Source organism: Pseudorca crassidens, chromosome 12 (assembly GCF_039906515.1).
Source record: "Pseudorca crassidens isolate mPseCra1 chromosome 12, mPseCra1.hap1, whole genome shotgun sequence".
NCBI classification, from domain to species: Eukaryota; Metazoa; Chordata; class Mammalia; order Artiodactyla; family Delphinidae; genus Pseudorca; species Pseudorca crassidens.
Genome location: NC_090307.1, coordinates 40,451,805 through 40,467,076, shown reverse-complemented (window position 1 = coordinate 40,467,076; position 15,272 = coordinate 40,451,805). Strand labels below are relative to the sequence as shown.

The following is a 15,272-nucleotide window of genomic DNA, read 5'->3' as shown; positions in this document are numbered from 1 at the left end:
CACTGCACAGGGACTGGCGGGTTGTTTCTGTTGCTGTCTTCTGTTTAGATAGCAAAGTGCCTTGAGAAAAGGCTGCTATTTGATAATGCCGTGGGAAATTAAAGACCTTTGAACGTTAAATTGTGTATATTTTCCAGTGGAAAATCTCTTAAAACATACTTTATGCTTTTGCTTGGTACACAGTATTGTCATCACACAGCAGTTTAAGGAATCTGGAGACTGGTTGGAATTCCAAGTTTACTCCTTTACTTCTGTGGTTTTATATTTTTAATCTGAATGTAAGAAATAGAGATTATCTTACTGTGGTTTTATTCTCATTAAATTGTTAAGAAGTGGTTTTGGGAGATGAGAGTTATGTTAAGATGAAAAAATAATTATGAAAATCTAAGCCATCATACATATTCTACTGGCTTAGGATAAAGTTTCCATAGTCCATCAGGCAAATAATTTGATCATGTTGCTGTAAGACTTTAACAGTAAACAAGCGAGTTCTAATACATTCTTTGAATACCACTGCTAACATTTAAATGCAGATGGTTATCATATTTTTTCATACCAGTAGGAGACTACTTAAAATCTGCGTTGGAGTGAAGCATAAGGTAGCAAGCAGTACACTTGATTCTGGTTTTTATCTTTCTTAGTTCCACCTCAGAACTTTTAAATGCTACATTTCTGAAGGAAGGTTCATTTTTGTGTTATGACTGTGAACACCTGTGAACCACTGGGCTTAATTTGTTTACAGCTGACAGTGATTGTGTGTGGAGACTGTGGCAGCAGTTGGCAAGGAGCAACTGACCATTTCGTTATCTCTGCATTGTCTTATTTTTCTTGTTTCCCCAACATTTTAACATCATCTATGTTTTGTGAAGTTATTTGTAGGTTTTTTTTTTTTCCTAGTAGTTATCTGGTTTGGTATTAAGGTAATTCTGGCTTCACTAAATGAATTGGAAATTGTTTCTTCCTTTTTCTATTTTCTATCTTTGTGATATTATAATTTCTTTAATTGACATGGAGGTATTAAGATGTTCTCTTTTATCTTCAGTCAGTTTTGGTAATTTCTGTCTTTTAAGGGATTTGTACATTTCATAAGTTGTCATATAAGTAGCATGAAGTTGTTCATAATATTCCTTTTTCAACTTGATGATGTCTGTGGCATTGCATCTGTGTGCCCCTTTTTCATTTTGATGATTTGTATCTTTTTTCTTGATCAATCTTATTGATTTTTTAACAAAACAGCTTGTATTAGATTTTCTCTATTGTTTGTTTTCTATATCATTTATTTCTGGCCTTATGTTAATTTTTCCTTCTATTTATTTCAGTTTTAATTTGCATTTCTTTTTCTAACTTCCAAGATTGACATTTAGATCATTGGTTTGGGACTTTATTCTTTTCATTTAAAATTACAGATTTACACATTTAAACATTTAAAGTTATAAACATTTAATGTTATAAATTTCCCTCTGAGAACTCCTTTACCTGCATCCCACACTTTCTTATGTTGTGCTTTTTTTTTTCAAAATATTTTCTTTTTTTTTTTTTTTTCGGTACGTGGGCCTCTCACTGTTGTGGGCTCTCCCGTTGTGGAGCGCAGGCTCAGTGGCCATGGCTCACAGGCCTAGCCGCTCCATGGCATGTGGGATCTTCCCGGACCGGGGCACGAACCTGTGTCCCCTGCATTGGCAGGCGGGCTCTCAACCACTGCGCCACCAGGGAAGCCCCAAAATATTTTCTAATTCCCTTTGTGTTTTCCTCTTTGAACGGTTTATAATCATTTATAAATTTTTCTTAATTTCAAATTTTTGCAGATTTCTCAGATAACTTTCTGATATTTATTGCTAATTTAATTCCTCTGTGTCAGAAAATGGAGTCTCCACAATTTCAATATGTTGAAATTATTGAGACTTGTTTTATATCCTGTGATACGACCTATCTTGCTGAATAGTTCATCCACATGTAAAAGTAACCTAATCTACAATTATTGGATGGAGTAGTCAATATATAGCAATAGGGTCAATGTTTTTATAGTATTTGTTCAGGTCTTCTATATACTTACTGATTTGGGGTCTGTTTTTTCTGTCATTAACTGAGAGCTTTGAAAGCTCCAAATATGATTATGGATTTATTTTTCTTTTTATTTCTATCTTTCCTTCACATATTTTGAATTTCAGTTATCAGATGCCTTTGCATTTAGGATTGTAATGTCTTCTTGGTGCATTAAGTTCTTTCATTTTGTAACATGCTTCTTTGTCCCTGATAATATTACTTGTTCTGAAATACCTTGTATTATATTAATATAGCCACTCCAGCTTTCTTATAATTAGAATTTGTAGAGTATATTCTTCTCCATCCTTCTAGTTTTCCCTATCTTTGTCTTTATAATTAAAGTAGGGTTCTCATAGTTGGATTTGGCATGTAGTTGGCTTTGGTTTATAATCCTGTCTGATATCCCTGGCTTTTTATTGGAGTGTTAGTATCTTTTACACTTGATTAATTATCCAATATGGTTGGGTTTAAATCTACCATCTTATAATTTATTTTCTGTTTTTCACCAATTTTTCAGTTTTTCTTTAGTTTTCCTGCCTTTTTTTTATTAATTTTTATTGGAGTATAGTTGCTTTATAATGTTGTATTAGTTTCTTCTGTACACCAAAGTGAATCAGCTGTATATATACATATGTCCCCCCTTCTTTCCCATTTAGGTCACCACAGAGCACTGAGTTTCCTGTGCTATACAGTAGGTTCTCATTAGTTACCTATTTCATACATAGTAATGTATATATGTCAACAGTTTTAGCATTATCTCTACTTGGGGCTCATTTTTTTGTTTTTGTTGTCTTTTCTTTTTTGCCTCTTTGATCAGGTCTTTATTCAGAATTAACTGTCCGAAATGATCTGACCTTTATGGAATGCACAAATTAAAGTTTATGCAGCAGGCTTCTTTTCTTCTGTGGTGGGTTTCTTTTCTGTGGGCTTCTTTTCAGCTGGTGGTTTTTTGGTCACTGCAGCCTTTTTCCCCACAAAAGCCTTCTTCTTAACACCAGCAGCCTTCTTTCCTTTCTTCTCCACCACAGGCTTCTTGCCCAGAACCCCTTCCTCATCCGATATGGCTGCTAACGCTTCTGCTGCCTTATCCATCCAGAGTTTGTGATTCTTCTCCTAGAGAAGAATTATGTCCATCCAGTGCATGGTCTTTGCATATGGGTTTAGCTTCAGCGTGATTCTCAGGTTTTTCAGTGGATTCTTCTTCTGGACTCACAGATGAATCTGTGTGGTGTTCTGAGGGCTCTTTGGATCTCTGGGCTTTTCAAGATTCTGCAAAGGTCTGTTTTGAGTATCTTGCACATGGGAAGGTTGTAGTTGCTCTTGAAGGAGGCAGCTTCACGCCAAATGCCATACAGATCATCTTACTTGTGGAAAGTACTTTCAGTCCAAAGGCAGAAATGTCCCATGTGCTCATCAGGAGTAAGTTGCAAGATGTTCAGTTTGCTTACACTAAGCAGAGTAATTCCAGGGATGTTTCTGAAGGCCTCAGTGATACCGTTGTCCTCATTATAGATGATGCAGCGTTCCCTACCCTGGATATGACACAGTTTCTCATTTTGCCTTTGCCAGCTCTCATTTGCTGTGAGCCATAGACCTTTTTGAAATCATTCCATGCCTTAAGAAGGCCTGTTAGATTTCTTAAGAAGCAAAACAGCCTCCTTGTTCTTCTTGTAGCCTTCAGCTTTATCTTCAGCCACCAAAGGAAGTTCAGGAATTTCCTCAATACAATGACTTTTAGACATAACCAGTGCTGATAAGGCCGAGGCATCCAGAGCAGAGCAGATGGCATATCACTTCTGTGTTGTGTTCACTCTGCGGTGCCAATGTTGCCAGGTTCTGGTTGGCACAGACATGTGGCCCCCATGATACTTATTTCCAAAGGCACCCTGGCCAGAACAGTCAGTCCAACTGCCTCGAACCCTGGAAACTTGAGCCAGAGCCTAGCCAGCACCCAAAGACTCAGCACTGGTTTGATGACCTGCTAATTCACTGACAGCATAGGGCTATCTGCTGTGTTTGTGCAAGTTGGTGTGAACAGAGTTCACAATATCTGGTTGAGCAGGAGCCTTGAACACAGCAGGTAAAGTGACATTTATGCCAGATGACTCCTCCTTTTAAGAGAACACTGATATCAGTGGATGAGCACATGCCATGGCAGTGAGAGGAGAAGACTACGCTCCTCTCGACCTGGCGGCTCCCATGGGAAAAGCTTGGGCTCATTATCTTTGTTTTAGGTAAATTTTAAATATGAAAAGATATTGCTTATATTTCCATTTTCTGGAAGTCTTTATTCGTTTGTTTCCAAGTTTCCATTTAGTATTATTTTATTTATACCTGAAGATATATGTTTGTTTGTTTGTTTATGGCCATACAGATTATCTGGTAATAAATTCTTCTATCTTTTGTTTGTGTGAAAATATCTATTTCACTTTCAATTTTAAAGGAAATTTTTATACAGTTCTGGCTTAGCAGTGTGTTTTTGTTTTCTATTCACCACTTCTAAAATATTCTATAATTTCTTCTGGTTGGTATGTTTTTTTCTAATGAGATTTTAAAATAAGATTCATTCTTATTCTGTTTCTTTGTATGTCATGTGTTTTTTAATCTTCCTGCTCAAGAACTTTCTATCACTAGTTTTTAGCAAGTTGATAACGGTGCCCCTTGGTGTTCTTTGTGTTTTTCTGCTTGAGTTTCATTGAGCTTCTTGGGTCTGTGGGTTTATAGATTTTATTAAATTTAATATTTTAAATCATCATTTCTTCATATATTTTTTCTATCTTCACCTCTGCTGTCACTGCAATTACATGTATCACTTGTATCATTCCACAAGTTACTAAGGCTTTGTTCCCCAATCTTAATTTTTTTCTCTGTGTGTTTCAGTTTGGATAGTGTCTATTTCTGTGTCTTCAAGTTCCTTAAGCAACATCTAATCTCCTGAAACTTTTACTGCATGGAGTTAACATTTTAGATTTGTCACTTTTCATCTATTGACTATCATTTGGTTATTTTTTATATCTTATTATTATGTTCATGTTTTTCTTTAAATCTTTAATTATGTTGGGCTTATTTATAATAGATTTTTTAAAATCCTCATATGCTAATTTGTCATTTCTGGGTTTTTTCCTCTTGATTGACTAGTCAAATTTCATTGTATGTCTTGTAATTTTTTATTGGCTGTTCGTTAGTGTGTATGTTACATTAATGAGTATCTAGATTTTGTTGTCTTCCTTTGTAGAGTGTCCTAGCGGGCATTTAAGTTATTGGTAGATCTTGACTTCTCAGAAGCTTATGTTTAGGCTTTATTAGGACTAGTCTGTAGGCTAGATTTTTCTCTAACAACCATTTAGTTAGCTCTTTTTGGGTTCTCAATAGGACTGAGTATCCTGGGATCAGCTATGACTTTCTCATTCTGACTGGTCAAAACTTGTACACCTCCCTGTTCCGTGTGACTTCTGGGAACTGTTTTACTTCCAACTCCCTGGTTGTTCTTTTCCCAGGCTATCGCAGTTTAGCTCTACACATGTGCAGTCTTGGCATTCAGCAAAAACTCAAACGGCCTATGTGCCGATTACTCAGCTATTTTTCTGAATAGCTCTCTCTTCTCTGGGACTCTGTTCTGTAACTTGTAGCCACCTCAGCCTCCCTGAACTCCGATCTCTGTCTCCGTAATTCACCAAGACTTTTGTGTTCTGCTTAGCACTACCCTCCCTCTAGCGTAGTCTGGGATGTTTGTCCAAACAGAAATGAAGGACCATTGTATGGCTTAGCTCATTTGCTTGCCTTCTTCCAGGGATCATATACCTTTACTAGCTGCTGTCCAATGTCTGAAAACAGTTGTTTTATATATTTTTTCTAGTTTGTAGTGGACAGGTAAGTGTATCCCCCTCTATAATACCCCAAAATGGAAATTTTCATTGAAACTATCTTTTAAATGTAGTTTTTAAATTTTAGCATACAAATTTAATGGTATTCTTAAGAAAACAAAGAGGCTTTATGGGAGGGAGAAAGTGTATTGTGAGCATAACAAATGCAGAGTAACAAAACCTTATAGGAGATATAGTATTGAATGCTTTTTGCTCTTTTAAAGAAGGTAAAAATATAACCTTATGGACCAGAAAAATACTTAACTGAGAAAATTTAAGGGAAGAGAAGATACATTGTTGTCAGATTTATTGTAACTTGTAATTAAAGCCCAAATTGATGTGTAATAGGAATCTTGTAAAGAATACTTATTTTGAGAGTCCAAAGTAATAAAAGAGAAATAGAGATTTAAATAAGAACTACAGAAATATAAATATCTGGCCTTCACGCTGGAAACCAAACTTCATGGTTTTGGCTCTAGATTCAGTTACTTTGGGCATGTCTTTGAGCTTTATTAACACCTCCTTATAGGAATCAGATTTAACTCTTAATAAAAATAAACTTTGGGGACTTCCCTGGTGGTGCAGTGGTTAAGAATCCGCCTGCCAATGCAGGACACTCGAATCCGTGTCCTGGTCTGGGAAGATCCCACATGCCGCAGAGCAACTAAGCCCATGCGCCACAACTCCTGAGCCTGCGCTCTAGAGCCCGTGAGCCACAGCTACTGAGCCCATACACCACAGCTACTGAAGCCCATGCGCCTAGAGCCCATGCTCTGCAACAAGAGAAGCCAACGCAATGAGAAGCCCGCACACTGCAACCAAGAGTAGCCCCCGCTCTCCACAACTAGAGAAAGCCCGCACACAGCAGCAAAGACTCAACACAGCCAAAAATAAAATAAATTAAATAAATAAATAAAGAATTCTCTTTAAAAAAATAAAATGAAATAAACTGTGACTTCACCCACTAAAAGGTGCTCTATCAGGTATATCCCATGTGCCTTCTGTATGATGCAGTACTTTGTGAAAATCTGTTAATACCCTGAAAGGATAGAGAAATGAAATGTAGTTACGGATAGGTTAATTATCCTCTGCATCCCAAAGGTTTATGTGTGCTCTTGTCATAAGTAGATTTGGTCTTAAAATAAAAGCAAATTCAGATAACGTAGGAAGGAGAAAATTTAATCAACATTGTTGAACAAAAGAGCTGAATGAGGTTCATCTGCTACTGTGCAGAACTAAAAGATGCTGAAAAGTAATGGATATAAAATAAGAATAAAGGGGAGAGCAAAAGGAGTGAAAAGAACTCCAAATATACTTTTCTTCTATTAGTTACATATAGAACGCACAGAGACTTTTGAGAAAAAGATACTTTGTGGACAGAAGGTACCCACTTTAATGGGAAAGAATTATTTGTTCCAATATTCACAAAAAGAGGATAAATAATAAATGTTTAGGTATAAACCAGTCATAGAGGAGGAGACCAGAGCAGGAAAGGAAATTGTGTTTGGCCCATTGTATGAGGTAAGGGAATGAAAAATATCTGAACACTGACTTCCCACAGCCAGATGGAACACATTCATCAAGTCAGGAGGCATTTGGTAGCACAGTGGTTCTCAAAATGTGTCTCCTAGACCAGCAGCATCAGCATCACTTGGGAAATTTTCTAAAAATGCAGATCCTCAGGACCCAACTCATACCTACTGAATTAGAAACTCTGGCAGTGGGACCCAGAAATCTGCATTTTTAACAAGCCCTCCAGGTGATTCTTATGAACACTAAAGTTGGAGAATATTTGTGCTAGTGTAATAGAAATAAATGTCTTCTGTTAATCAAACTGCTGGTGAGTCCTATCACATGCAGCGTTTTATAAATACATCTTCCTGAATTATCTTCTTGGTACAGATAGGTTAGAAATATTTTCTGTCTGAAGAAATGATCAGTGTGCAGTGTGCTTAATCACACAAGTACTAGAAAACAGGAAAAGTCTATAAGATGGAAACTGACAAGTCTCTTTGTCATCACTTCTATCCATTCTTTATGTCCTTTTTCTATGATTTTTCTGTGTAGATAGAAGGATTTAAACTAATTTTGGTTTGGAGTGAGGTAATCAAATATGCAATTTTTAACACAAAAATGAGTCCTTTGAGTTTAAAATAGTTTTTAAAAACCTGTATGAACTGTACTAAAGTGTTATTTTTTCAATGTTGCTCTTCCTTTCCTCTCTCCTCTACTCTTCTCTGCTCCCCTCTGTTCCTCTCTACTTCTCCACGATGCCTCAGCTTTCTCCCCTCGCCTTTCCCTCAAAGTATGCCTTCCGAGGAGAAGAGAGGTTCTGTGTCAGGTTTGGGTTTACGAATATTAGGAAGGTCTTACATTAATGACTGTTTCTGTTTTCTTAATAGTGCCAAAAAAGTTCTCACTCTGTTTTGTAAGCACTTGATTGCAGGTGTGTTTGGTGCTGCCTAGCAACTTTGGCTGCCCTGTGAAAGAAACCACACTTGGTCAGAGTGATTTCCAGAGAGCGTTGAAAGGCAACATTGTGACAACTAAGGAAAATGCCTTTCTTGCGGACTAAAGTAGGCTGATTTAGCAGTCTTTCATAGCCAAGTTAACAAACATGTACAGTTGTTTATTTGTATTTCCAAGAAATATATTAAATACCTTATGGATTAGCAGCCACTTTATGCTGGACACCCATTGCACCAGCCTGAAAAATATTAACTGGGAGAGGAACTATAACTGTGACTAATATTATACTAATGAGCAAGACTTCCAGGTTTGAATACTTCTTGGGAAGAAGCCGATTGTCCTGTCCTTCTCGCTAAGAGATTAATCAAAATCACGTTGACTGTAGTGTCATTTAAATTACTAGGTGTTTAGGACTCCGCTAATAAACCTGATAGACTGAGGATGCTGTCTGTGCCTACCCAAGTTGTGCCAGTCTTCCTAGGTGAGACTTATTGGTGGAAGCCCTTTACATACAGGTCATTTAGACGGATCGGCTGTGTTGAACAGATGATGGCATGCACAGATATTCCATACAGTTTGACTCGTTTAGTTCTTGTTGAGACGTGTAGAAACATGAAGACTGTTGCGAGTAGGCCAGTCTGTGCTCACAGGTACCTGCTTTTTGTATTGGGTTGGCCAAAAAGTTCTTTCAGGTTTTCCTGTAAGATGTTATGGGAAACCCGAACGAACTTTTTTGCCAACCCAATATTTGGAATCATTGCCAAGAGTAATGGCCTGGTTTAAATGCCTGGGTTCACTCCCTTCCATCCTACATGAAAAGTGCTGTGAGAATTCAGGTTTGTGTTGTTGCTACCCATACCCCTTCCCTCCTCCACAGCAGCATTTTAGGACAGTTTTCTGTGAGCAGGGCTTCTCCTACTTTCTAGACTTAGTCTAAAGAACTAATTTAAGTTTTTGTGCTCTTTAGACTGTTTCAAGCTTAAATAATCATCCTAATCATGACCTCAGCCAAAATATGTCCAAAAGTTATCAGTATACAGTATATCATAATGATTTTCAGGCCCTAAAGAAGCTATATATTATAAATTGTGCAGTGATTAATTTTTGATTTGAGTATTCATCATCACTCCCTCTCAGCAGTGAAGTAAGCAACATCTGCCCCACTTGTATTTTTTGTTGTCATTATAGTTAACTACCTCTTTCCACCTGTTTTCTACAAATTGTATTGTTCTCTAATTCTATATTGTCATTAAGTATTCAGGGCATTGTGTAATAAATCTCTCCCAAATCAAGTTACTTTCCAGCCAATAGGCTCTAAAGGCCCACCTGAAACAAGGTGAAGTGTGGATCTCCTGTATTAATGACATGTTGTCTATCATAGCAGAAGGGACCTTGTAAAGAAATCTTGAGGCAAGTAAAAGAAGTGGAAAGGGTTCATTGAGCCTCTGTCATTCACCCCAGTTATTCTTCATCAAAAAGCCTGATTTTTATTGTCTTTATACTACTTAAAAAATGACAAATGACCTTGTAATTAGTTTGTTTACTAATTTGTCTCTTTCCACGAAAATGTGGATTTTCATTACAGCAGGCTCATTATGTTTGATGGTTCCGTAGTACCTAGATCAGTATTTAGTACAAGGTATGCATTCAGTAAATGTTAGTGAATGAATGAATGTTGTCTTTTTATTATAAAATTCACCCATTTTAAAGGTGAATGATGCTGATAAATTTATAGAATATACAACCATCACACAATCCAGTTTTATGACATTCAACCAACATTGGTCCATTAAGGACCATGCCTGCTGAAGGATCCCTCATGCCCTGTTGCAGTCATTCCTATTACTACCCTCAGCCCTAGGCAACCACTAGTCTGCTTTCTGCCTCTATGCATTTGCCTTTTCTGGACATTTCATATAAATAGGGTCATACAATAGAGAGCCATTTACATTTGGTTTCTTTCCCTTAGCATCATTTTTTGAGGTTCATCCATGTTGGAGCATGTATCAGTAGTTTGCTTCTTTTTATTGCTGAATACTTCTTTTTATTGTTCCATTTTATAGATACACCACATTTGGTTTCACAGTTCACCAGTTAATAGAGATTTGGAATGTTTACAGTTTTTGGCTATTATGAATAGTGTCATCGTGCACATTTGTGTTACAAGTGTTTATGTGGACATATGTTTTCATTTCTCTTGGATAGGTACCTAGGAGAGAAATTGCTGGGTAGTATGGTAATTTTATGCTTAATTTTTGAAGAAATTACTAAACTGTTCCCAAATGGCCATATCATTTTACATTCTCACCAACAGTGTATGTGAATTCCAGTTTCTCCAACTCCTCATTTTCTATATTTTTGGTTATCACCATTATAGTAGATGTGAAGTACTTTCTCTCCTTGGTTTTAACAGGGTATTCACTTTATTTTCTTAAAATTAATCAATCAATTAATTTCGTCTGTGTTGGGTCTTCATTGCTGTGTGCGGGCTTTCCCTAGTTACAGCGAGCAGGGGCTACTCTTTGTTGTGGTGTGTGGGCTTTTCAATGCAGTGGCTTCTCTTGTTGCAGAGCATGGACTCTAGGCGCGCAGCCTTCAGTAGTTGTAGCTCACGGGCTCAAGAGCACAGGCTTAGTAGTTGTGGTGCACGGGCTTAGTGGCTCTGAGGCATGTGGGATCTTCCCAGACCAGGGCGCGAACCCATGTCCCCCTGCATTGGCAGGCGGATTCTTAATCACTGCGCCACCAGGGAAGTCCCAGGCTGTTCACTTTAGCTTTCCTAATGTTTAATAATGATGAGCATCTTTTCATATGGTTATTATCCATTTGTATGTCTTCATTGGTTAAAGGCCTACTATATCTTTTGCCCATTTATTTACCCATTTTTAAATTGAGTTATTTTTCTCATGGAAAAAAAATCCTTGTGTAACTGGAACCACACAGTTCAAACCCTGTGTTGTTTAAGGGTAAAATTGATGTTTGTATATGGATCTTGTATTTTGTGACCTTGCTGAACTAACTATTCTAGTAGTTTTTCTGTTTTGTTTGTATATTCCTCAGTATTTTCCACATAAAGGATCATGACGTCTACAAATAAGTTTTCCTTTCTTTCCATAATGTCTTTTTTTTTTTTTGCCTTATTGCACTGACTAAAACTTTTAGTATAGTGTTGACTTGAAGAGATGACAGTGGACATGCATATTTTGTTTTTGATCTTTTTCCATTAAGTACTCTTAAATAAAACCTATAGCTATAGGTTTTTTTATAGATACTGTTTATCAAGTTAAGAAAGTTCTCTTCCTATTTTGCTGAGAGTCTTTATTGTGAATGGTTGTTGAATTTTGTCAAACGTTTTTTCTGCTTCTGTTTAGATAATTGTGTGGTCTTGGTTTTTGTTTTTCATTCTATGAATACACTGTATTACTTGAATTGATTTTTTTGATGTTAAGCCAACCTTACATTCCTGAAATAAATCTCACTTGATCATTGTGTATAAGTTCTTTTATCTTATGTGAGATTTGGTTTACTAATATTTTGTTGATGATATTTAGGTCTACATTCTTAGAGAGACTGATCCTTGTTTTTCTTAAGATATCTTTGGCTTGATATTATCGTAATACTAGCCTCATAGAATGTGTTGAGAAGTGTTTCCTCCTCTACTTCCTGAAAGTTTGTGAATGGGGGTTATTATTTCTTTATATATTTGAGAGAATTAATCAGTGAAGCCATCTGGGCCTGAACTTTCCTTTGTGGAAAGATTTTTTTTATTACTTGTTCAGTTTCCTTATTAGTTATGAGTTCTATTAGTTTTCTATTTATGTGTCACAAATTATAATAAATTTAGCACTTTAAAACAACATTCATTGATTATTTCACAGTTCTGTAGGTCACAAGCCTGGTTGATCTTGATGGGGTTCTCTGCTGAGTGTCCCACAAGGCTGAAATGAAGGGGTCCCCTGGCCTGGGCTCTCCTGTGGACAATCTGAAGAAGAATCCACTTCCTAACTCATTCAGGTTTTGGTATAATTCAGGTCCTTGCAATGTAGGACTAAGGTCCCCTTTTCCTTGCTTACTGTCATCTGGGTGCCACTCTCAACTTTGACAGGCTGCCCACATTTCTAATCACCTGGCCCTGTTCATCTTCAAGCCAACAACAGCATGTTGATTTCTTCTTGTTTTTTCAACTCTCTTTGACTTCCCCTTCTTCTACCAGCTGAAGAAAACTTTCCTTTTAAAGCACTTCTATGATTAGATTAGACCCATCCAGATGATCTTTCTTTTGCCATATAACATAACATAATCATAGTAGTAACACCTTTTGACTTCTTCTTAGATCCATGATTTATTTAGACATGCATTAATTTTTAAACATTTGAATTCCCAAATTATTTTCTGTTGTTGGTTTCTGATTTAAATTCATTATGTACAGGAAATATATTTCACATAATTTCAACCCTTTGAAATTTGTTAAGATTTGTTTTATGCTGTAGCAAAAAAAAATTTTCCCCAAAGAATGTTTCATATGATTTCTATTGTTGTTAGACAGAATGTTCTATAGATGTCAGGTCAGGTTGGTTGACTTATCGTTCTTTTATGTTTTTGCTGATTTTCTGTTTAGTTATTCCACCTTGTGTTGAAAGTGGAGTATTGAAGTCTCCCATTTCTTATTATTAAATTGTTTATTTCTCCCTCAGTTTTTTTCAAGTTTTGATTCATGCGCCTTGAGAATTCAGCTGTTAGGTTCATATAATAGTTTATAATAGTTTATAATCACTTTTTTTCTTATAAATTGATCATTTTATCAATAGGAAATGTCCTTCATCACTAGTAATATATTTTACTTAAACATATTAGCATAGCTACTTTAGTTCTCTTATGTTACTATGTGCATGGTATATCTTTTTCCATCCTTTTACTTTCAGGCTATTTATGTGTGAATCTAAAGTGTGGCTATTATAGATAGCATACATTTGGATCTTGTTGTTTTATCTAGTTTGACAATCCCTGCCTTTTTCTTGGAAAGTTTAATCCATTTGCATTTAATGTAATTGTGATATGGTTGGATTTATATCCTGCATTTTGCTCCTTTTTTTCTTTATATCTCATGTGGTTTTTTTCCTCTGCTGCTTCTTCACTGCCTTCTTTTGTGTTAAATAAATGTTTTGTAGTGTAACATTTTAATTCCTTGGCTATTTTTTAAATCATTGCTCTTGTGATTACAATATGCATTTTAATTTACCATAATCTCCTTAAGATGAATTCTAACAGTATTCCAGTAAAATATAAGCTTGGCTCCAATATAACATTTCCTCCCTACTCTACTATGCTATTGTTGTCATACACATAATCTTTTCATGTTAAAAGCCCAATAATACTGTTTTATAACTGTGATTTTTATGTAATTGTCTTATAAAGCAATTAAGAATTCACACATATACAAATTCTTTTACGTTTACCTACAAGATTTTCTTTTCTGGTGTCCTTTATGTCTGTACAATGAAGTAACTGGTGTAAATTTCTGTTTAGCCTAAAGGATTTCATTTAACATTTCTTATAGAGCAGGTCTACCAGCAACTATTCTCTAAGTCTTTTTGTTTTGCTTTGCTTTGTTTTTAAACATAGAAATATCTTTATTCTGCCTTCATTTTGAAGGATAGTTTAGATGGATATAAAATTCTTGGTTGACAGTTTACTTCTTTTAGAACTTTGTACCATCCCACTGCCTTTTTGTTCAACTGTTTTTGATAAGCTGTTAGTTGTTAATATTTTTTTTAGCAGTATCTTTCCATTTATTTGTGTCTTCCTTGATTTCTTTGCGTGCGCACGTGCGCGTGTGTGTGTATGTGTGTGTAATGTGTTCTTGTTCCCTATATGTAATAAATCATTTCCCTTACTCCTTTGAAGATTTTCTTTTTGCTTAGCTTTAAACAGCTTGACCATAACTTGTCTAAATGTGGATCTTTTATGTTTATCCTTCTTGGAATTTGTTGAGCTTCCTGGATCTGTGGATTAATATTTTTCATCAAAATAAAAATATTTTGACTGTCATTTATTTTTTTCAAATATTTTTCTCCCCCATTTCTCTTTTCTCTCTTTCTGGGACTTCCATGTCATGTATGTAGGTATTCTTGGTTACCCACAGGTTTCTGACACTAATTATTCTTCATCCCTTTTTTTCTTTTTCTGCTCTTCAGATTAAATAATCTCTGTTGACCTACTTTTAAGTTTACTGTTCTTTCTTCTGCTATTTCACATCTGCTGAGGAGCCCCTCTACTAAATTTTTCATTTTACTCATTATACTTTTCAATTCCAGTATTTCCATTTGGTTCTTTCATATATATTTTTTCCCTCTATCTCTTTGCTGAGATTCTCCATTTGTTGTCAATATCATGCTTTCCTTTAATTCTTTAAATGTGTTTTTCTTTAGGTCTTTCAACATATTTATAATAGCTCTTTTGAAACCTTTGTAAGTCCAATATTTGGGCCCCTTCAGAGACAGTTGACTTTTTTTTTCTTAACATGGGTAACCCTTTCCTATTCCTTTGAAATTCTTGTAATTTTTTCATTGAAAACTGGACGTTTTATGTAATATATTGTAGCAACTCTGGCTTCTTATTGAAGGTTATTTTTGTTGCTGTCCTTTTCTTTGTTTGTTTTGTGACTTGCCTGTGTTAATTCTGTAGAATATATTTCCCTTCAATGTGTGTCCACTGATGTCTCTGCTCAACCTTTTCCTGTTTTCTTTTTAAATGTAGCTTCATAGGGGACAGTGCTGAGTCAACATAACTTAATTAGCAAATAGTTAATGATTGTTGATAGGTTGTGCTCAAATACCTTGAGTCAATATGGCTTCCACCCTTTGCCAATGGATGTTTGTGAGTTGGGGAATGCTTTCA

The 15,272-nt window shown here is 35.9% G+C and overlaps 1 protein-coding gene and 1 pseudogene across 5 annotated transcripts in view; one reads left to right on the top strand and one right to left on the bottom strand.

Moving 5' to 3' along the window:
- KIAA1328 (KIAA1328 ortholog) overlaps window positions 1-15,272 on the top strand; it is a 386,783-nt gene that overhangs the window by 189,226 nt on the left and 182,285 nt on the right. The gene's annotated exons all lie outside the window — the stretch shown is intronic.
- On the bottom strand, window positions 2,900-4,232 carry LOC137204114 (large ribosomal subunit protein uL4 pseudogene; annotated as a pseudogene).